Source organism: Vombatus ursinus, unplaced genomic scaffold (assembly GCF_900497805.2).
Source record: "Vombatus ursinus unplaced genomic scaffold, bare-nosed wombat genome assembly UNPS02006779.1, whole genome shotgun sequence".
In the NCBI taxonomy this organism is placed as follows: domain Eukaryota; kingdom Metazoa; phylum Chordata; class Mammalia; order Diprotodontia; family Vombatidae; genus Vombatus; species Vombatus ursinus.
In genome coordinates, this window is record NW_020946557.1 from 16282605 (window position 1) to 16301154 (window position 18550).

Here is an 18550-nt window from a genome sequence, read left to right on the forward strand (position 1 = left end):
TCTGTGGCCCTGGGCAAACCACTTAACTCTGTTTACCTCAGTTTCCTCATTTATAAAAAAAAAATGAACTGAAGAAGGAAATGGCAAACTAGTATCTTTGCCAAGAAAACCTCAAATGGGGTCACAAAAAAGGCAGCCGTGACTGAACAACAAAAAATGGATAGAATATAACACCAGATTGCTGACAGTCGATGGCGTTGGCCAAATCATTTCCTCTCTTTCCATTTTGATATCCTTATCTGAAAATTCTAGTGTTGGAGATAATCTCTAAAATTTCTTCTAGCTCTAAATCCTAGGATACCCCAAAATTTAAGGACTAAGAGTCAGAAATATTCACTTAGGAAAGACAAAAATGCCCAGTGGTGTTAGAAAACATAAGACTTCTGAATTTTGAGGTCACAAAGGTTATGGATTTGAAACCAGGTCTTCCTGAGCTAAAGGCAACTCTATCCACCAAGACAAGCCAAATCATTTTCTTTTTCTCAATCTAAATACATATTTGGTTTAGCAAAGAAGCCATCTTCATTTCATCAAAATATCAAATATTTCTAAAGTCAAAGACTATATTTGGGAAGCTGCCATAGCCCCCTAGGTCAACAAAGCAAAGAATCATTTTGGTTTTCATGATCTCAATCTCAGTCGTGACATCCCAAACACGCTTTCCTACTGGCCAGAAGCCGCAAAATCAGAGTCATAGATATGCAGAGAAAATGGGATCAGGAAGCCACTCATCTTCTCTAACAGGGAATGAGAAAACATCCTAGTAGGTTATATCTGAGGCACCAGGAATCAAAATAGAACACATTATCACTTAAATTCACATTTTTTTAATTGGATTTCCTTTCCAGGAAAATAAAATGAAGTCATTCATTTGACTTGAAAGATTTTCATGTTCAGGTGGCAACAATCCTCACACCCATCTGTATAAGAAAAGTATTTGGGGATGAAAGTGGTAAATTAAGAATCCCTCCATGACTCACCCAATTTATCTTAAGAAGACGTACTGGTTAATTTCCCTATTAAATGGGGATAATAGTGCTTGTTTATTTAGAATTTGGAAAGTGTGTTATAGAATCATAGCATTAAGGGCTGAAAGAGACCTTAGAGGTCAATTAGTACAATCCCCTGATTTTATAGATGGAGAAGTTGAGGCTCAGAGTGGTAAAATGACTTTAATACAGTCATACAATGAAGAATTGCATGTTATTATGCAAATAGAAATAGATTCTAGTGAAATAAAGCTATATTGCTGAGCCAGACAGCTGTAGCCATTCTATACATTCCAAGCAAAACAGCAAACAAGTTTTAGATGCTCTGTGGTCTGGTTTTCCCTAAGGCAGTCGGGGCAGCTGCAGCTGCTCAACTTGCTTCAGAATTTGAAAAGACAGCACCCTCCTGACTGGCAGCAAAACTGTCCTTCAAAACAGAGATCACAGAGCTTATATCATTGCTTACTTTTGACTCTCAGCTTACAGACGTCAGCAAGGGCCCAGACAGTGCGTAGGCCACAATAATAGAAACCCGCAAAGCAAGAAAGTCCTCTCTACTGTAGCAAGATATTAACCATCCTTGTTGGTGAAATAGTGACTAAGGAATGAGAAAAATGAATCTAGAATCTCCACTTTCCCTATGTTTTAGTCAACAAGGACTGAGAGGGGACTCACAAGAGAAAAGTATTAGTACATCAAAACATTATAAAATAATTTTCAAAGGTGAGCAAGATCCATAAATCATAAGCATTTATTAAATGCCTACTATGTACCAGGAAATTGCCTGGCACTGGTTACACAAAAACATGACTCACCCTAAATTTCACGAAATCTTAAGGTTAACTGTGCTCCTTGCCTTTTGAATATGACAGATTCTCACATCCACTTTCTCTTATTCTTCTCTTTCTTATAATAGAGTTTCTCTTTTAATGCTGTCAAAATTATATATTAAGATAGGTATCAATCTCTTTGTGGTCAAATTTACCATTTTTTCAATGATCTTTTTGAATTTTTGATACATTTTTAATTTTTTCTCAATTACATGTAAGCAAAAAATGTTTAACATTTGTTTTGTAAAATTTTGAGTTCTAAATTCTCTCTCTCCCTTCCTCCCTCCCTCCCTTCCCTCCCCCCTCCTTGAGAAGGCAAGCAATTTGATAGAGATTATACATGTTCAGTCACGTAAAACATTTCCATATTAGCCATGTTGCAAAAGAAAATGAAGACCAAAAAAAAAAAAGAACAAGAACAATAAAGTAAAAAAAGTATGCTTCAATCTGCATTCAGACCCCATAAATTCTTTCTCTGGAGATCGATAGCATTTTTCATCATAAGTCCTTAAGAACTGTCTTGGATCATTGTACTGCTGAGAATAGCTAAGTCATTCACAGTTGATCATCATACAATGTTGCTGTACATACAATGTTACTATGTACAATAGTCTCTGGTTCTGCTCACTTCACTTTGGATCAGTTCATGTAAGTCTTCCCAGGTTTTTCTAAAAGCATCCTTCTTGTCATTTCTTACAGCACAATACTGTCTGAGCCATTCCGCAGTTGATGGGCATCCCTTCAATTTCCAATTCTTTGCCAGTACAAAAAGAGTTGCTGTAAATATTTTTGTATATATGTGACCTTCTCCTTTTTCTTTGATCACTTTGGGGTATAGACCTAGTAGTAGTATTTTTGAGTCAAAGGATATTCACAGTTTCATAGCTCTTTTGGCATAGTTCCAAATTAGTTCACAACTCCACCAACAATGCATTAATGTCCCAGTTTTCTCACATCCCCTCCAATATTTGTCATTCTCTTTTTCTATCATATTAGCAATCTGCTAGATGTGAGGTGATACCTCAGAGTTGTTTAAATTTGCCATTCTCAAATCATTAGTGATTTAGAGAATTTTTTCATATGACTATAGATAGCTTTGATTTCTTCTTAAGAAAACTGCCTGTTCATATCCTTTGACCATTTATCAATTGGGGAATGAATCACATTCTTATAAATTTGTCTCAGTTTTCTCTATATATTTGAAAAATGAGGCCTTTATCAGAGAAACTTGCTGTCAATTTTTCCTCCATCTTCCTGCTTCCTTTTTAATCTTGGCTGCATTGGTTTTGTTTGTGCAAACCCTTTTTAATTTGATCAAAATTATTAATTTTCTATCCTATAACACTCTGTCTTTAGTTTGCTCATAAATTCTTCTCTTATCTATCAATCTGACAGCTAAAATATCCCATGCTCCCCAATTTGCTTATGATATTGTCCTTTATGTCTAAATCACATATCCATTTTGACCTTATCTTAGTATTCTATTTAAATTAATACCTAGTTTTTATTTTTTTTACTATGTTGTAAGAAATAGTGGATATGATTAGAATAAAGAATATGGGAAGACAGAAGTGATACAAAGCAACATACGTGACTTTAGCAAAGTTGCAGGATAATAAACAAACCCATGTAAATCATCAGCATTTCTATATACTACCAACAAAGTCCAGCAGCAAGTAATAGAAAGAAAAACCCCATTTGAAGTAACTATAGGTAATATAAGTTTTTGTATATATAGATACTTTTCCTTTTTCTGACAAGACAAATCCAAATGAACACAATTCTAAAATACTTTCCATACAAACAAAGTCAGATCTAAGCAATTAGAAAAACTACTAATTTCTCATGGCAGGCTGAGTCAATATAATAAAAATTATAATTCTACCTAAATTAGTCTATTTATTCAGTGCCATACCAATCAAACTACCAAAAATTTATTTTATAGAGCTAGAAAAAAAATAACAAAATTCATGTGGAAGAATAAAAGATCAAGGGTATCAAAGGAATCGATGAAAAAAATGAAGGAAGGTGGTCTAGTCATACCAGATCTCAAACTGTATTATAAAGCTGTAATTATCAAAATAATATGGTACTGGCTAAGAAATTTAGAGTAAATGATCATGGTAATCTAGTATATGATAAACACAAAGATCCAAGCTTTTGGGACAAAAAGTCATTATTTGACAAAAACTGCTGAGAAAATGGTATGGCAAAAACTAGATTTAGACCAACATTTCACAACATATACAAGATAAGGTCAAAAGGGGTACATAAAAGGTGATACCATAAGCAAATTAGGAAAGTATGAAGTTTATTTATCAGATCTATAGATAAGGAAAGAATTCAAGACCAAACAAGATATAGACAGCATTATGAAATATAAAAAAGATAATTTTGATTATATAAAGTTTAAAAGTTTTTGCACAAAACCAATGCAACCAAAATTAGAAGGAAAGCAGAAAACTGGGAGCGGGGGAGATTTGCAACAAACATTTCTGATAAAGGCCTCATTTCTTAAGTATAAAGAGAACTAAGTCAAATTTATAAGAATACAAGTCATTCCCCAATTGACAAATGGTCAGAGGATATGAACAAGCAGTTTTCAGACAAAGAAATTAAAACTACCTATAGTCATCTAAAAAAAAAACTCTAAATAATTATTTATTAGAGAAATGTAAATTAAAACAACTCTCAGCTACCTCTTCACACCTATCAGATTGGTTAATATGACCAAAAAAAGGGGAAAATGATAAATATTGGAGCGGATGTAGGAAAACTGGGACACTAACGTATTGCTGGTGGAGTTATGAACTGATTCAACCATTCTGGAGAGCAATTTGGAACTATTCCCAAAGGGCTATGAAACTGTGCATATCCTTCAATCTGGCAATACCAATGCTAGGTCTGTATCCCAAAGTAATCATAAAAAAGGGAGGGAAAGGACCTATTTGTACAAAAATATTTATAGCAGCTTTTTGGTGGTGGCTAAGAATTGGAAATCAAGGGGATGCCCATCAATTGGGGAATGTCTGAACAAGCTGTCATATGTGATTGCGATGTAATACTATTGTGCTATAAGAAATGACAAGCAGGATTATTTCAGAAAAACCTGGAGAGACTTACATGAACTGATGCAAAGTGAAGTGAGCAAAACCAGGAGAAAGTTGTACACAGTAACAGCAATACTTTTTTTGTATGATGAAGAACTGTGAATGACTTAGCTGTTCTCAGCAATATAATGATCCAAGACAGTCACAAAGGACTTATGACAAAACATGCTATCCACCTCCAGAGAAAGAACTGATGGTGTCTGAATACAGACTGAAGCATTCCTTCCTTCCTTCCTTTCTTTCTCTCTTTCTTTCCTTCTTCCTTCCTTCCTTCCTTCCTTTCTTTCTTTCTTTCTTTCTTTCTTTCTTTTTACTTTCTCTCCTTCCTTTCTTTCATTTTTTTTTGTTTGAGTCTTCTTCTACAAAATGACTAATATGAAAATGTTTTACATGATTGCACATGTATAACCATATCTCAGGGTGGGGAGGGAGAGAAAAGGGGATAAAATTAAAACTCAAAGGGGATAAACTCAAAACTTTTTTAAAATGTTAAAATATTGTTTTAACATGTAATTGGGGAAAAAATGAAATAATATTTTAAGGTGGCATAAATGGATGTAGGAAAATAATATATACTATGATTACAAAAATGTAAATGTAAAGAACAAACAACAAAATAATCCAAATTAAATGGTATGAATGTATAATGACAAAATTTGACTCTAAAGAAGAAATATGAAAAGTGATCTCCTCTACTTTGCCAATGTCAGGGATTATGGGTGTGAATCACTGCATATAATGCCAGATTTGCTCAATGTATTAATATTTCTGAACTTTTTTTCCTCCTCTTTTGTGTTCTTTATTATGAGTATGACTCTCAAGAAGGTGAGAGGAAATATATTGGGAAATGTAGGTGACATAAAAAAATGACAACAGTAAAAATTATTTTAGAAAAACAATTATCTGCTTTTCCTTTTCTACCTTTGATATTAGGACCTATCTTTCCCTTCTTTCTAAGATCTTCCTTATTAATTTAAAAAACTTTATTTTGCTAGATTTCCCATATTGATTTTTCCTTCAACATTGTGTGGGGAGGGGAGTCACAAGAGTGAAAGGTCTATTCTCCCCCACCCCTTTTTGACCATAAATATATTCCAGGTCTCTATCTGAGGTTCTCTGGTTTTTTTCCCTCCTTCTCTGGGCAAGCTTAAGGTTTTAAATTTTCATCTCTATGAGGTTGCTTCCTAATCCCTCTGAACTATAAAGTCCTACATCTTTTCTTGTTTTCCAATAGAGTCATCTGGACATCTAATTGCCACCTCAGACTAAAAGGGATGAAAACTAAAATAATTTCTACTCAAAGCTTCTCTATACTACCCACCACAATGACCTGAAACCTCACCATTTCTGGGGAAATCCTCTCCCTATTCCCTTCAGATTTCTAGGCTTCTCTCTCTTTTCCTCCTTCTAAACTTCCTCAACTAATCAGTTGACCAATTCTGCTGCTGTTTCCTCTATAGGATCTCTGGGATCTTTCTCTTCCCTTTTTCCCAGAGATATCAACAGGAACTTTGTTATCTAGTATCTAAAATCTTCCTCACTTAATATCTTATCTCTTCTGTTTTGCCCAAATATCCCAGTTAAAGTCATGTTTCCAATCATAACTTTTCACACCACCACCCTCAAAATATTCCCTTAGTTCCTTCTTTCATTCTGTTCTAGATTTATATTTTTTGTTTTTAGTCTTAGGACCCTCTACAAGAATAACCTAGCAAGCATTGCCTCCCTTATCTTTTTAGACTCCCTTACCCATTCTTTAAATTCCAGGTAAGAAAAATTTTCTTCAGTCCTGAAGAACTAGTTTAATTTATAATCTGGCTACAGCATCAATATGGCTATTTCCATAGTCAAAATTTCAAGACTATCCTAGTCTATGAAAAGGAAATAATCTAGATTGAGAGATCAGGGTTATAATCTGGACTCCTTTGGCTTGGGACAACTTTTGAGGAGTTGTGGTCAGTAAGTTTCCAGAGGAAGAAGGGAGCAAACATGTGGCATCAGCTTTAGGCTTTAAGCTCCAGATATCCCAATTCTTCCTATCAGTGGGATGCAATAGTGGTGTTTACCTACCCTAGAACAGCAGAAAAATTATTTATCCTTGTTTGTTTCGATCTCTGGGTTTCTAGTTAACTCAATCTGCTGATATTTTTCCAAGGTGGTGGCACTAAAACTGGACCATTAGGCAAGAATGCCTTTGGACCCAAATGACAGCACTCTTGTAAATGTGATTGTCCTGCCTGCCCATCTTTCTCCTCCTCTGTGAGTTCTGTATGTCCTGCTTCAATTACTAGTTCAGGACAGGGTCTTTTTTTCTCTTCTTTGATGGATAGAGTCTTATTCTAGGGCCTTCCTGAAATGCATGATGTTCCTGTATGCAACTTTGAATTATTGGATGAACTAGCCTACAACAGTTGGGAACATAATGAAGTATAGTTAAGACTGTCAGAGTATCCATAGGCTCTTGAGACCCCAATAGGTTATCAACAGATTTAGATCTGGAAGGATCCTTACGCATAAACTAGTCCAACTGCCTTTGCAGATGAGGAAACTGAGACCCAGAAATTTTAAATGATCCTCAAAGTTTCACAATAAGTAGCAAAGCTGAGATTCAAACCCAGGACCTCTTATTCCAAATCCATTTTCCACTACACGAAGTTGTCTCTCAGGGTTCCTCTCCAGAGTCATATTAAGTCCTCTTCATAGTGAGTTTGTTGTTGTGTTTGATGTGTTTTTTTTTCTCCTACATCAGCTGTCACCATCAATTTTTACCTTTTCTCCTTCCCCACTAATCCATTCAAGAGTCTAGTAGAATGGGAGGTTAATGTTATACAATGGACTGGGGAAAACCCATTGCACTTGTCTTAATAAAAACAAGGCAAGATTAGTGATGTTTTTATTTTTCTTTCCTTTCATTACTCTGTCATTTCATTTCTTCCCTTCCATATGTTTTCAGCATACCATCTCATGTTTACCCTCATCACCAGAGCTTGGGTTCAAGACCAGCATCTAACTGTTAGGGCTTATTAGTCATGCTCCAAGAAAACAGAGGACTATAAACTTACATTAGTCAAGTACTCTTCACTGGTCTCCCAGCAACTCATACTTGTTTGATAAAGAACAGGGCCAGTATGGGGCAGGAGGGAGAGAGAGAGAGAGAGAGAGAGGAGAGAGAGAGAGAGAAAGAGAGAGAGCCTCAAAGCCAGGAAGACCCAGAGGCTCAAGTCTATCATCTGACACATAGTGGTTGTGTGGCCCTGGGCTGTTCACTCAATGCCTAAATGCTTTAGGCAACTCTCAAGGCTTTTAATTATATGCTGGCCAACCTGCATTGGTCACAGGACTTTCCTCACTCAGGAAGTTTCCTATACCAAGGAAATCAAAGGTTCTGATCCTATCTTAGATAAAGAACAATTAATCTAGACTTCACCCTCCAGTTGCCTCTTGCCATACAGAATCATCCCCAGACACTCTATTAGAAGTCTAATAATCTTTGACATGTGACTTCTACTATTAGACAGAACACATCTAGTCAGGAAATGTATATTGATGGTGATGTTAGACTCATTTTGTTGTGGCTTTAATGTGAATTCTGAAAGAAACAGCTAGGAAGTGAGAAACCCTTCTGTTATAATGCATGCACATAAATTAGGCCCTAGCATTAGGAGAAAGAGAAATATAAAGTTATGTGGGCTTCACCAGTAATTAAAAAGGCATTTCCTAGAGCTAAATCATAATATTATGACTCATTATTTCTATAGTTTACAGTAAGATTGTCACCAGAAAACAGAACTGTGATCAGTTATGATAAGGATAAATATAAAGTTAGCAATCTTGCTTGTAAATAAGATGTGAGCAAGATAATACTGATAAAGAGCCCGGAAACATGGATTTTCCCCTGCTCCATTTATAGATTTCCCTCGTATTTTCGGTTATGATTGCCCATATTTCATAGGGTCATAGATCTTGAGTGGAGAGAAACTAAACCCTTCCTTTTATAAATGAGGAAGTGACTGGGCCAACGTCACACAAGTAGCTAGTGATAGAGCCTGTGTTCAGACCTTAGTCTTTCAATTCTCAATTTATCTAATTATCTTTCCACTATACTAGAGTTAGACTTCATATTTTGTTTTTGTTTTTGTTCCAGTCAACAGAACAGCAGTATATAGGCAAGGAAAACTTAAATGCACTGCATAATTTCCCAGGGTATATACACTGCTCTGCTCATTAGAAAGTGGATGTATAAGTAGATAGACATTTTGCTCAAGAAAATAAAAAGTCAGGCCACAAATGTGGAGTTTGATATGTGAGTTAAATTAAGCTTCACTTTTGGTGAACACCACCAGAGGACTGAGATCCTTAGAGACTCAGCCCATAAGTAAATTTTGGACAATTGAAGGACTTTAATGCTGCAATGTTATCTGTCAAAGCTGCCCCTGCCAACACACATTCCAACAATCCTTCTATGCCTTAGTAAGTTGATTCTCATGACCTCATCCTACAGTTCACATAGTGCTGTGCCACCATTTTTTTTAACATTATAAGCTGCCTCAGAGCCTGTCAAGAAAAAAATATATGTACATTGGACATGGTGGTAGTGGCAATGGTGGTAATGGTAAAACAAAAGGAAAACCTATATTCTAAGGTTTCCATGTCCTCATAATCACCATCTCCTTCACCCCCAAGCCTAAAAGCCAAATATATATATTTTTAATTATTTAAACATAAAACTTTGATTTGCCATTATTCAATATGTTTATAGATATTATCAATATAGGGTATCCCTCTAACAGTACAGATACCAACCCAAAGTCAGCCTTTCATCCTATGCAACTCCTTGGTGTGGCTTTCTATAAATCTTTGGTGGGGGGTGAGGGGTCTCACCCAATGATCTAGGAACTTTCCTCTAGATCTTTTGGCTTTGCATGGTTAGTTGTAGAGACTGTAGCTTTTCTATAGGTCATCTCTCACTATCACTACATGGCCATCTCACCTCCTTTTAGAGTTATACATATCTCCAAGAGCATATGTTAAGTCTTTTCTGTGGAATCATTGGTGAAATGTATTGTTGTTCAATCACGTCTGACTTTTTATGACCCCATTTGGGGTTTTCGTGGCAAAGATACAAGTGTAGTTTGCCATGTCCTTTTCCAGCTCCTTTTATAGTTGAGGAAACTGAGGCAAACAAGGTTAAGTGACTTGCCCAATGTCACATAGCTAGTAATTGTCTAAGGCCAGATTTGAACTCAGGAAAATAAGTCTTCCTGATGCCAAACATAATGCTCTATCCACTTTGCCACCTAATTACTCCTTGGCAATATGTTGTAGCCTGCTAATGCCCACCAGAGGACCAACAACTTTAATTTTTTAGGGACTATGGTATTTCATAGCTCAAAGCCAGTCATCTCCAAAAGAATATTGTTGAAAAGGTAGCCCTTTGTTTCATACTGAAGCTCGGATACAGTGCTGCATGATTTCCCAATAGCAATCTAATCTAGCCTTCTCTTATTCAATTCTGTAGTATCTGACATAGGTGATAGAGAGATAAAGAGATGATTGATATGTAGGTAGATAGAAAGATAGGTGATAGATAAGCAGATAGATAGATAGATAGATAGATAGATAGATAGATAGATAGATAGATAGATAGATGATAAACAGATAGACCTCAGCTCTCAAGGACTATTGGAAGGACAAAGGTAAAGATTCATAGAGATTTGAGGGATCTAGAAAAATGAACATATTTCATCACTAAGAAGGCATTTTATCCATGTCTATTTTATTCTTGTAAAGATTTTGTCGAGATAAAAAAGTAGACACACAAGTCAGAAGTTATTTTTATTTTCTAGGTCATCTTTTTTTTGACTGTGTGGGGGAGAGTTCTCCACACCAACTCATCATAGAATATAGTCACGCAGGATGATTTGATGAGGTTTTAACAACCACTGAACTCTTTTGGGAGCAACTAGGTGGTGCAGTGGATAGAACACTAAACTTGGAATCAGGAAGACTCATCTTGAGTTCAAATCTGGCCCCAGACACTTACTATCTGTGTGACCCTTGGCAAATCACTTAACCCTGTGTGCCTCAGTTTTCTCATCTGTAAAGTGAGCTGGAGAAGGAAATGGAGAATCACTCCAGTTTCTTCACCAAGAAAACCCCAAATGAAGTCACAAAGAATTAGACATGACTGAAACAATTCAACAGCAACAGTGATCCCTTTATGACATGTGAACATATTTTTTCCCATGAAATTAAAGGAAGCAACTTCATTGGAAAAAGCAAAAATGAGACAAGTCTTTGCAGGACTTTAAGTAGCTAAGCCCTACAGATAAGAGTTTGATGGCATGAAAGCTCAGGAATGCTTTGTGGAGGAGACCCCTGCAGGGAGAAAGGACCCCAAAGCCTGTAGCATCCAGCAGTAACTTGCCCAACAGGAGACATGATATCCAGAAATTTGAGAGTTAATCAATTTGAAAGAATTTGAGATTCAGTTTAGGTCATAATGACTAACATTTACATAGTACTTTAAGTTTTCAAAAGTCCTTTACAAATATTATCTTATTTTATCTTCACAACAACACTAAGATATAGGAACTATTATTTATCCCCTTTTTACAGATGAGGAAACTGTGTCAAACTGAGGTTCAGTTACTTGCACAAGATCACGTACAGTAAGTATCTGAGGCAGTATTTGAATTCAGTCTTCCTGACTCCAGGTCCAGTGTTCTTTGTGCAAAACCATAAAGGCAGAGAATGGAATGTCATGTGTATGTTGGAATGTCGTTCACACACACACATATATACATATACATACATACATACATATATTATATATGTGTGTATACATCTATATGCATACATATTTATTTACAATTAGATGTAGCTTGCTTTTTAAAAAATTATATAATAAATTCAACTTGTTCTCAACAACAACAGAAAAAGAACCACTGGCAACAAAGAAGAGAGCTAGATATGGACTCAAAAAACCTATCCTTGGCTGCTGTAGATTGGGCTGCCTGAGGAAAGGACTCCCAGGCCCCATAGTTAAAGAGATATAGTTCCCTTGCATTCCCTACACGTATGCTTCACTACCTTTGTACTCTAAGTTTCTGCCTACTCTTCACAATGATACTGTGTATGTTTGTCAGAGAATGTACGCCAGCTTTATTGAAGGGATATTTTGTAGCTGCTTTTGCTAAGAGTTAACTGTGTCCATTGGTTGATTGTTAATGATAATGGCTCATAAAATACAGTATTAGAAGATTAGACCCACTATATACCACTTTCAAACCTTAAGATTAGCAGCCATCCTTTCATTCAATTCAATGTACATTTATCAAGTGTTTATTATGTGGCAGGCACTGTGCTGCACCCAACTCATGATTGTCCAAGTTGGAGAAGTAACCCAAACAGCATGCTTCAGAAATAAGATTTTGATTTCACACACACACACACACACACACACACACACACACACACACACTCCTTTGGTATACTCTCTTCTTTTAGATATCTTGAAAACTGATTCTTAAAGTACACTCAAAATTTTCATTTGTACAGCATTGACCTTTTCCATGTGTACTTGGTTTGGCCCAGCTGCTCTTCCTGCTTTTGTTTTCATTAATGTGATTTCTGTTTCATTATGTAGCTCATTCTAGACAGCAGCATTAGAGTTCAAGTGTGGTTATTCAACTGTCATTAATGGAGAGAAAAAGTTTGATGTTGAGATTATGTGAGATTTTTTTTTCCTTTTCTTGTCTGTTCATTGTCCTCCTTTCAATCATTAAATTATTAAATGCCTTTGTATTGACCTGGAATAACTGGGTCTATTACAAAGCTTTATGCAAACTCATTCTTAGACACACACACACACATTTCCTCAATGTTTCCTGAAATCAGATTGTTCATAATTTTCCACCATCTTCATCTGTACAATTTTATAAACTATTTTATATTCTAAATTGATGTTAAACTTAGTTGACACATCTCTCCACCTGGCAATGAAATAATCTACTGGCAGAGGCAGCTTCTAGACTCATTTCAACTCCTGTGGGAATTCATTTATATCAATTAAGTTTTGTTGGGTTTTTTTAATAATGTGGTAGAGTTCATAGTTGCCCTTTTCTCCAAATCCCACTTCAGCAGCAGCATCTGGCTTAAGTGAGTCAAATTGGATTTGTCTCAATTGTATGCCTAATTTTCTGATTTGGTATTGAGTCTAACCTTTGCTCTAACAAGTCAGTCAATTTATACATAGATAGCTGATTGAGAAATAACTCTTATGTTGGGAGCCACTTTACTATCTGATAAAATATAATTAATTTCATTTTTATGATATTAGTTGGTATGATATTATCAAATCCAGACCTTTCCAAATCTCTTCTTGAAGAAAGTAAAAGTGATATATAATTTTGAGGCTTTCATATAATTTATGTGTTTGGTGTCTCTTATTATGTTTGAAGTATGTTTTCTAATATTTTTTTGTTGTGCCTTTTATGGTCACCTTTGTATTAAAACCACAACGTATTTATTGATTTCATTTGGAAGGTCTTATCAGGTTCTTTTAAATTTTCTCTACCTCCTAATCTTTTACAATAAATGTTGCTGCAAAAGCTGCAATTTTTGCATTGCTAAATTTTTTTTGGCAAACACTTATAATGAACACTTCAGTATGAGATGGAATGAGATGGCATATCCTGTTGCCTTTTGATGCACCTTCAAACTAACTCCAACAGTTCCTTTATTTGCCTCTCCAAGGAGTCATTCTTCCATTTAGTTTCTTTTTTTGCCTTTTGCTTTCATTTATACTGAGAATGTCCAAATTGATGTATTTCAGTTCCTCCAATAGTCTATGCATTCATTGGTCACTGAGCAAGCAGTTCCTGTTTGGAGAACCAAATGATAAGTTAGTATTTATGGACTGACTAAAACCTATGCAATTTTTAGCATCTTCTTCCCCCTTTTTTGACCCATGTCACAATACTACAGAAGTAATCATAACTTAGAAAGGCTATGTATTTTTTTTTGTTTTTGTTGTACTATACTCAAAGTATTTCTAGCAAGGTAGATTCCACAAGACCTCTTCTGGTATATCCTATAAGAATCTAGGATCACACCATGCCTTGATGATGAATTTTTTGTTAGGACTTTGTGTAGGAAATTTTACATACCATGAATTTTATTCAAGTATTTGTACGGAGCAGTTCTCCAATAGATAAGTGGTCAAAGGATATAAATAGTTTTTCAAAGAGCAATTACAAAGTATGAACCACTATGTAAAAGAGTGCCAGAAATCAATAACAAGAAGAGAAATGCAAACCAATTAACTCCAAAGTTTCACTTCAAACCCTGAAAATTGGCAAAGATGACAAAAGTTGGGAATAGTTAATGGGGGAATTGGAGGAGAACAGGCACACTAGTACATTGTAAGTGCTACTATGAATTAGTATAACTATTTCTATATTCCATTCCATTCTATATTCCAAAATATAAGTATTTTGGAAGACAGTTTGGAATTGAGCAAATAATGTGACTAAATTTCCTTATCTTTTGACCAGAGATCCCACTATTATACTTATACCCCAAGAAGGCCTTTGATAAAAAAAAAAGAATCCTGATATGTGCCAAATGTTTTAGCATCACTTTTTCTGATAGTAAAGAGATGTGAAATCCATGAGTGTGATATATTGCACATTTTTCATACATTTTAAATGCTTTGATAAGTTATGCTGTTTTTTTTGTCTTTTAAATTTTTTTTCTTTAAAAATGTTTGTTATATGGGATGGCTCTCTCAGAGGAGGGGGAAATTATGGTGATTAAAAAAACAAAAGATAGCAATAAAAACTTAATTTTTGCAAAAGGGCTCATAGGACAATGGGGAGAGGATTTATGATTTCTTCAATTCTGGGAACTCTAAACAGAAAAAAAAAAAACTCACTCCACCAATCCAGGTTGGCACCTTCTCTGCAGCATATCATTTTAGAGAATTGCATAGAACAGTGGGAAGTGAAGTGACTTGCCCAGGGTCATACAGCCAGAATGTGTTAGAGATAAGACTTGAACTGAGGTCTACCTGGCTTTGAGGCCAACTCCATCCACCATGCCATGGCTGTTTGTGAAATAGTATTCATAGTTGTCTTAAATTGAACATATTTTTCTAGCATGAATTCTAGAAAGATAAGGTAGTGTAGTTGAGAGAGTACTAAATTGGATTTGATACAAACCTAGGTCTTTTGACCTTAGGTTCGGTACTCTTTCCACCATAGCGCACTATGTTTACAAAACTCTCATTAGAAAAACATACTGAAGCAGATTGAAATTAAGGCAACTATGAGTATTCATAAAATTCTCGATAAAAATTTTAATCTTCCACTAAGTCCTAATCCAATGCCCCACTATAATATGGAGAATCACATTAATTGTATGGCCTCAGGCAAGCCACTGAACTTCATTAAACCTAGTTTCCTCATCTGTAAATTGGGAGTCATAGTATCTCTCCTGACTAATCTCACCAGGTTATTGTAAGAATCAAACAAAATGACATGTGAAAATGCTTTGTCAACTGTACTCTGCAAATGTGCATTATTCCCATTACTTTTAATAATGATAACAACAATAATTCTAATAGTAAAATATGATAAAGGATATTATCCCTGTGATATTAACAAACTGGTATCAATCTGAGAGTTCTCAATATGCTAGGAGCTTAACATTTAAGATCTGGGTTTCAGTTTCAAAGACATCATGCATCATCACCATCCATATTCTTGATAAAATGGCAAGAGTCATAGTTAAGAGACCGCACAGTTATTACCCAGAAAATAGCATGTGCACTGAAAATGTATTTTTGACATATGATCAGAAAGTAGACCTACTTTTACTTCAATATGCCTTGAATCTTGATAAGCTCCTCATATTAAGCTTACAAAAATTTATAATTCATACATATTTTTTTCTGCAACAGGCAATAATACTAGAAGAAAATTCAACTTCTTGACTGAATTTTGTTGATAAAAAAATGTCCAGAACAGAGAAGCAAGCAAATGACAGAGACAGAGACAGAGAAGAGAGACAGAGACAGAGAAAGAGACAGAGAGAAAGGCAGAGAATGAGGGCACCTGAAAATTAATTTAAATGGGAAAATGAAACCTAGGCATTTATAGATTAATTTTTTAAGCAGAAATCAAAACAAACTAATGTGATTTTTAAAAAATTTGGACCTGTGATTTCATCTGTTTATAGAATTCCCCACTATGGAAACCTCCTCCACTGATGCAATTCTGCTATATGTCTATAATTTGTCCTTTTGAGAATTGCCTGATGCACTGAGAGGTTAAATGACTTGCCAGTTATCACATCTAGGAATTAATAAGTGATAAGGACAAGACTTAAACCCAGGTGTTCCTGCCTCCAAAACTAGCTTTCTATCCACTAAACCAGAAATTAAAGTATTACATTTTAATTTTCTATTTGCATTTATCACATTGATTTTTGGGGAGACTGGTGATATTATGATTATGAATCAGCACTTTGTTATTATCTAGGTTTTTGAAATTGGAGAGCATTACCTTCCTTTCCCCAGTTCCCACCAGAATAATAGGTCTAAAAGCAAGAGGAAACAATGGGATATGTAGTTAGACTGGAAAAGCAGCTTTTTATAGTTAAAAGAGGACCTATTTGATTCAGATCTAGCCTATCCACTAAAAAGGAGTAACATATCAAATAGGAATGCAAAGGGTATGATTTTGTCCAAGTCCCTTGGGTGAGAAGAAAAGCAGGATATGGAGATGATACTGAGGGGCAAGATATTTGCTGGATTCTCGTGCAAATGACCCACCAAGAAGGCTATGGGGAGCTCTCATGCAAGCATCTATTTCTCTTTCCTTTCTTTTTTCCCTTGTTTCCTCTCATTCTCTCTCTTCTTCCCCTTCCCCTGATGAGAAGCTGAAGTTAGATGACTGAGTCTTTCCACTTTTTTCCTCTCTACTAGAGAATGGCAAAATATATTTCTCCTTTTCCTTTTCTCTTTCTTCCTTTGGCTTTACCAAAGCAAAGCAAGAGTCACCACTCCCTGTGATCTTGGAGGCTTTCAAAGTCCTGTCCCTCTTAATTTTCTCTTTTTTCCCCTTTCCCTCATTTTCATCATTGTTTGCTGCTCTGAGGTTACCTGTCTTCTCAGGATTAGGGGACCTTGGCTCTGAGAGCCTCAATTCCACCCCTACCTCAGATATCTAAGGAGCAATTCTTTTTTTGAGTTCTAGCCTAAGGAGTCCTCCTCAACAAGAGGGCATGGGGGGTAGGGGGAAGTGGAGAAACAAGAGAGTAGAAAAGGTGTCCAAAGTACAAACATGAATCAGGCATGGAACATAGTTTTATTATTATACAGAAAAGGAAATAGTGAAGAATCATAGAATGATCACAATCAGTTGAGAGGCTGTATTTTTGAGAATTGCCTGATGTGCTGAGAAGCAAACAAGTCTCTTTGAAACATTTGAGAATGTAACCCATGGCTCAAAGTCCAATTGCATAAGACTATCTTCATTGGTGGATACTGATTACTCAATGCTAAATGCCTGCCTGCATGAAGGAGATATTGGTCTTTTGGCTTCCAGCATCAAGAGTGAAGATGAAGTGAATAGTTTCTTTAGGTCTCTGAAGAAAGAAAGCCAAGATGTAGGAAGAGCCAGTACCACAATTATGTCTCTATCCCCAGCTTGCTACACTAGAGATTTTTGGGAATTATCCCCTGGGTGAGATGTGGGACTCTCTTGGTTGAGCTGAGATCATCTCATTCTCAGTGGGAAACCTCATTCACTCTGTGCATTGTCTGGTATTTATTATGGTATATATACTTCCTCTGACTTCTGTTGATATCTGTTTGTGACCACTATTTATTTATTTGTGATTGTTATTTGCTACATATGTTGCTTGTACAACTGGCATTTGGTAAGAAAAGAGTTTTAAGCCTTAAATATAAAACGTGGGGTATTCCTTTGTTAAGGTATAGTGATCAGGAATACAGCTTGAACCTAAAAAGTATTTCCCCTAGACTAACAACACTTAAGGAAGCAGATGGCAATCTTCTAGTCTGATAATCCTTCTCTCTGAAGAGAGCAAATTGACCAATCTTTGGGCCCAACTCCTGCTTTCCTTTCTGTCAGGAATCAAAGTCTCTCTTGGAGAAGGATAGGGGACAGAGACTCTAAAAACATTCATCCTTGCCTCTCTGTTGCCTTGCCTAGGAGGCAATAAGCTCACATCTAGACAGACCCATGTGGATACACAAAACCTAGATGGGTAAGACAGCACACAGAACACATCACTACAGCAATAATTTCTTTTCAAGAGCTATTAGCCATTTTACATTTTACCTCCCCTAAATCCAACCTAATCAGTGTCAAATGGGATCTTTCTTTCTCTGGCCTCTCTTTTTGGTCTACTGTTATCCTTTTGACTAGTCTACTTCTGTTGCTGTTGACATCATTACTGCTCTGGTAGCTACAACCCTGATACTTAGGTACCATGGAAAATTCCAGCAGCCTTTTGGGATTTCCCAAGGCCCTGCACCAAAAAATAGAAGCTACAAACAAGAGCTTTCCCCCTTCCAGACAAAGCTTTGCTT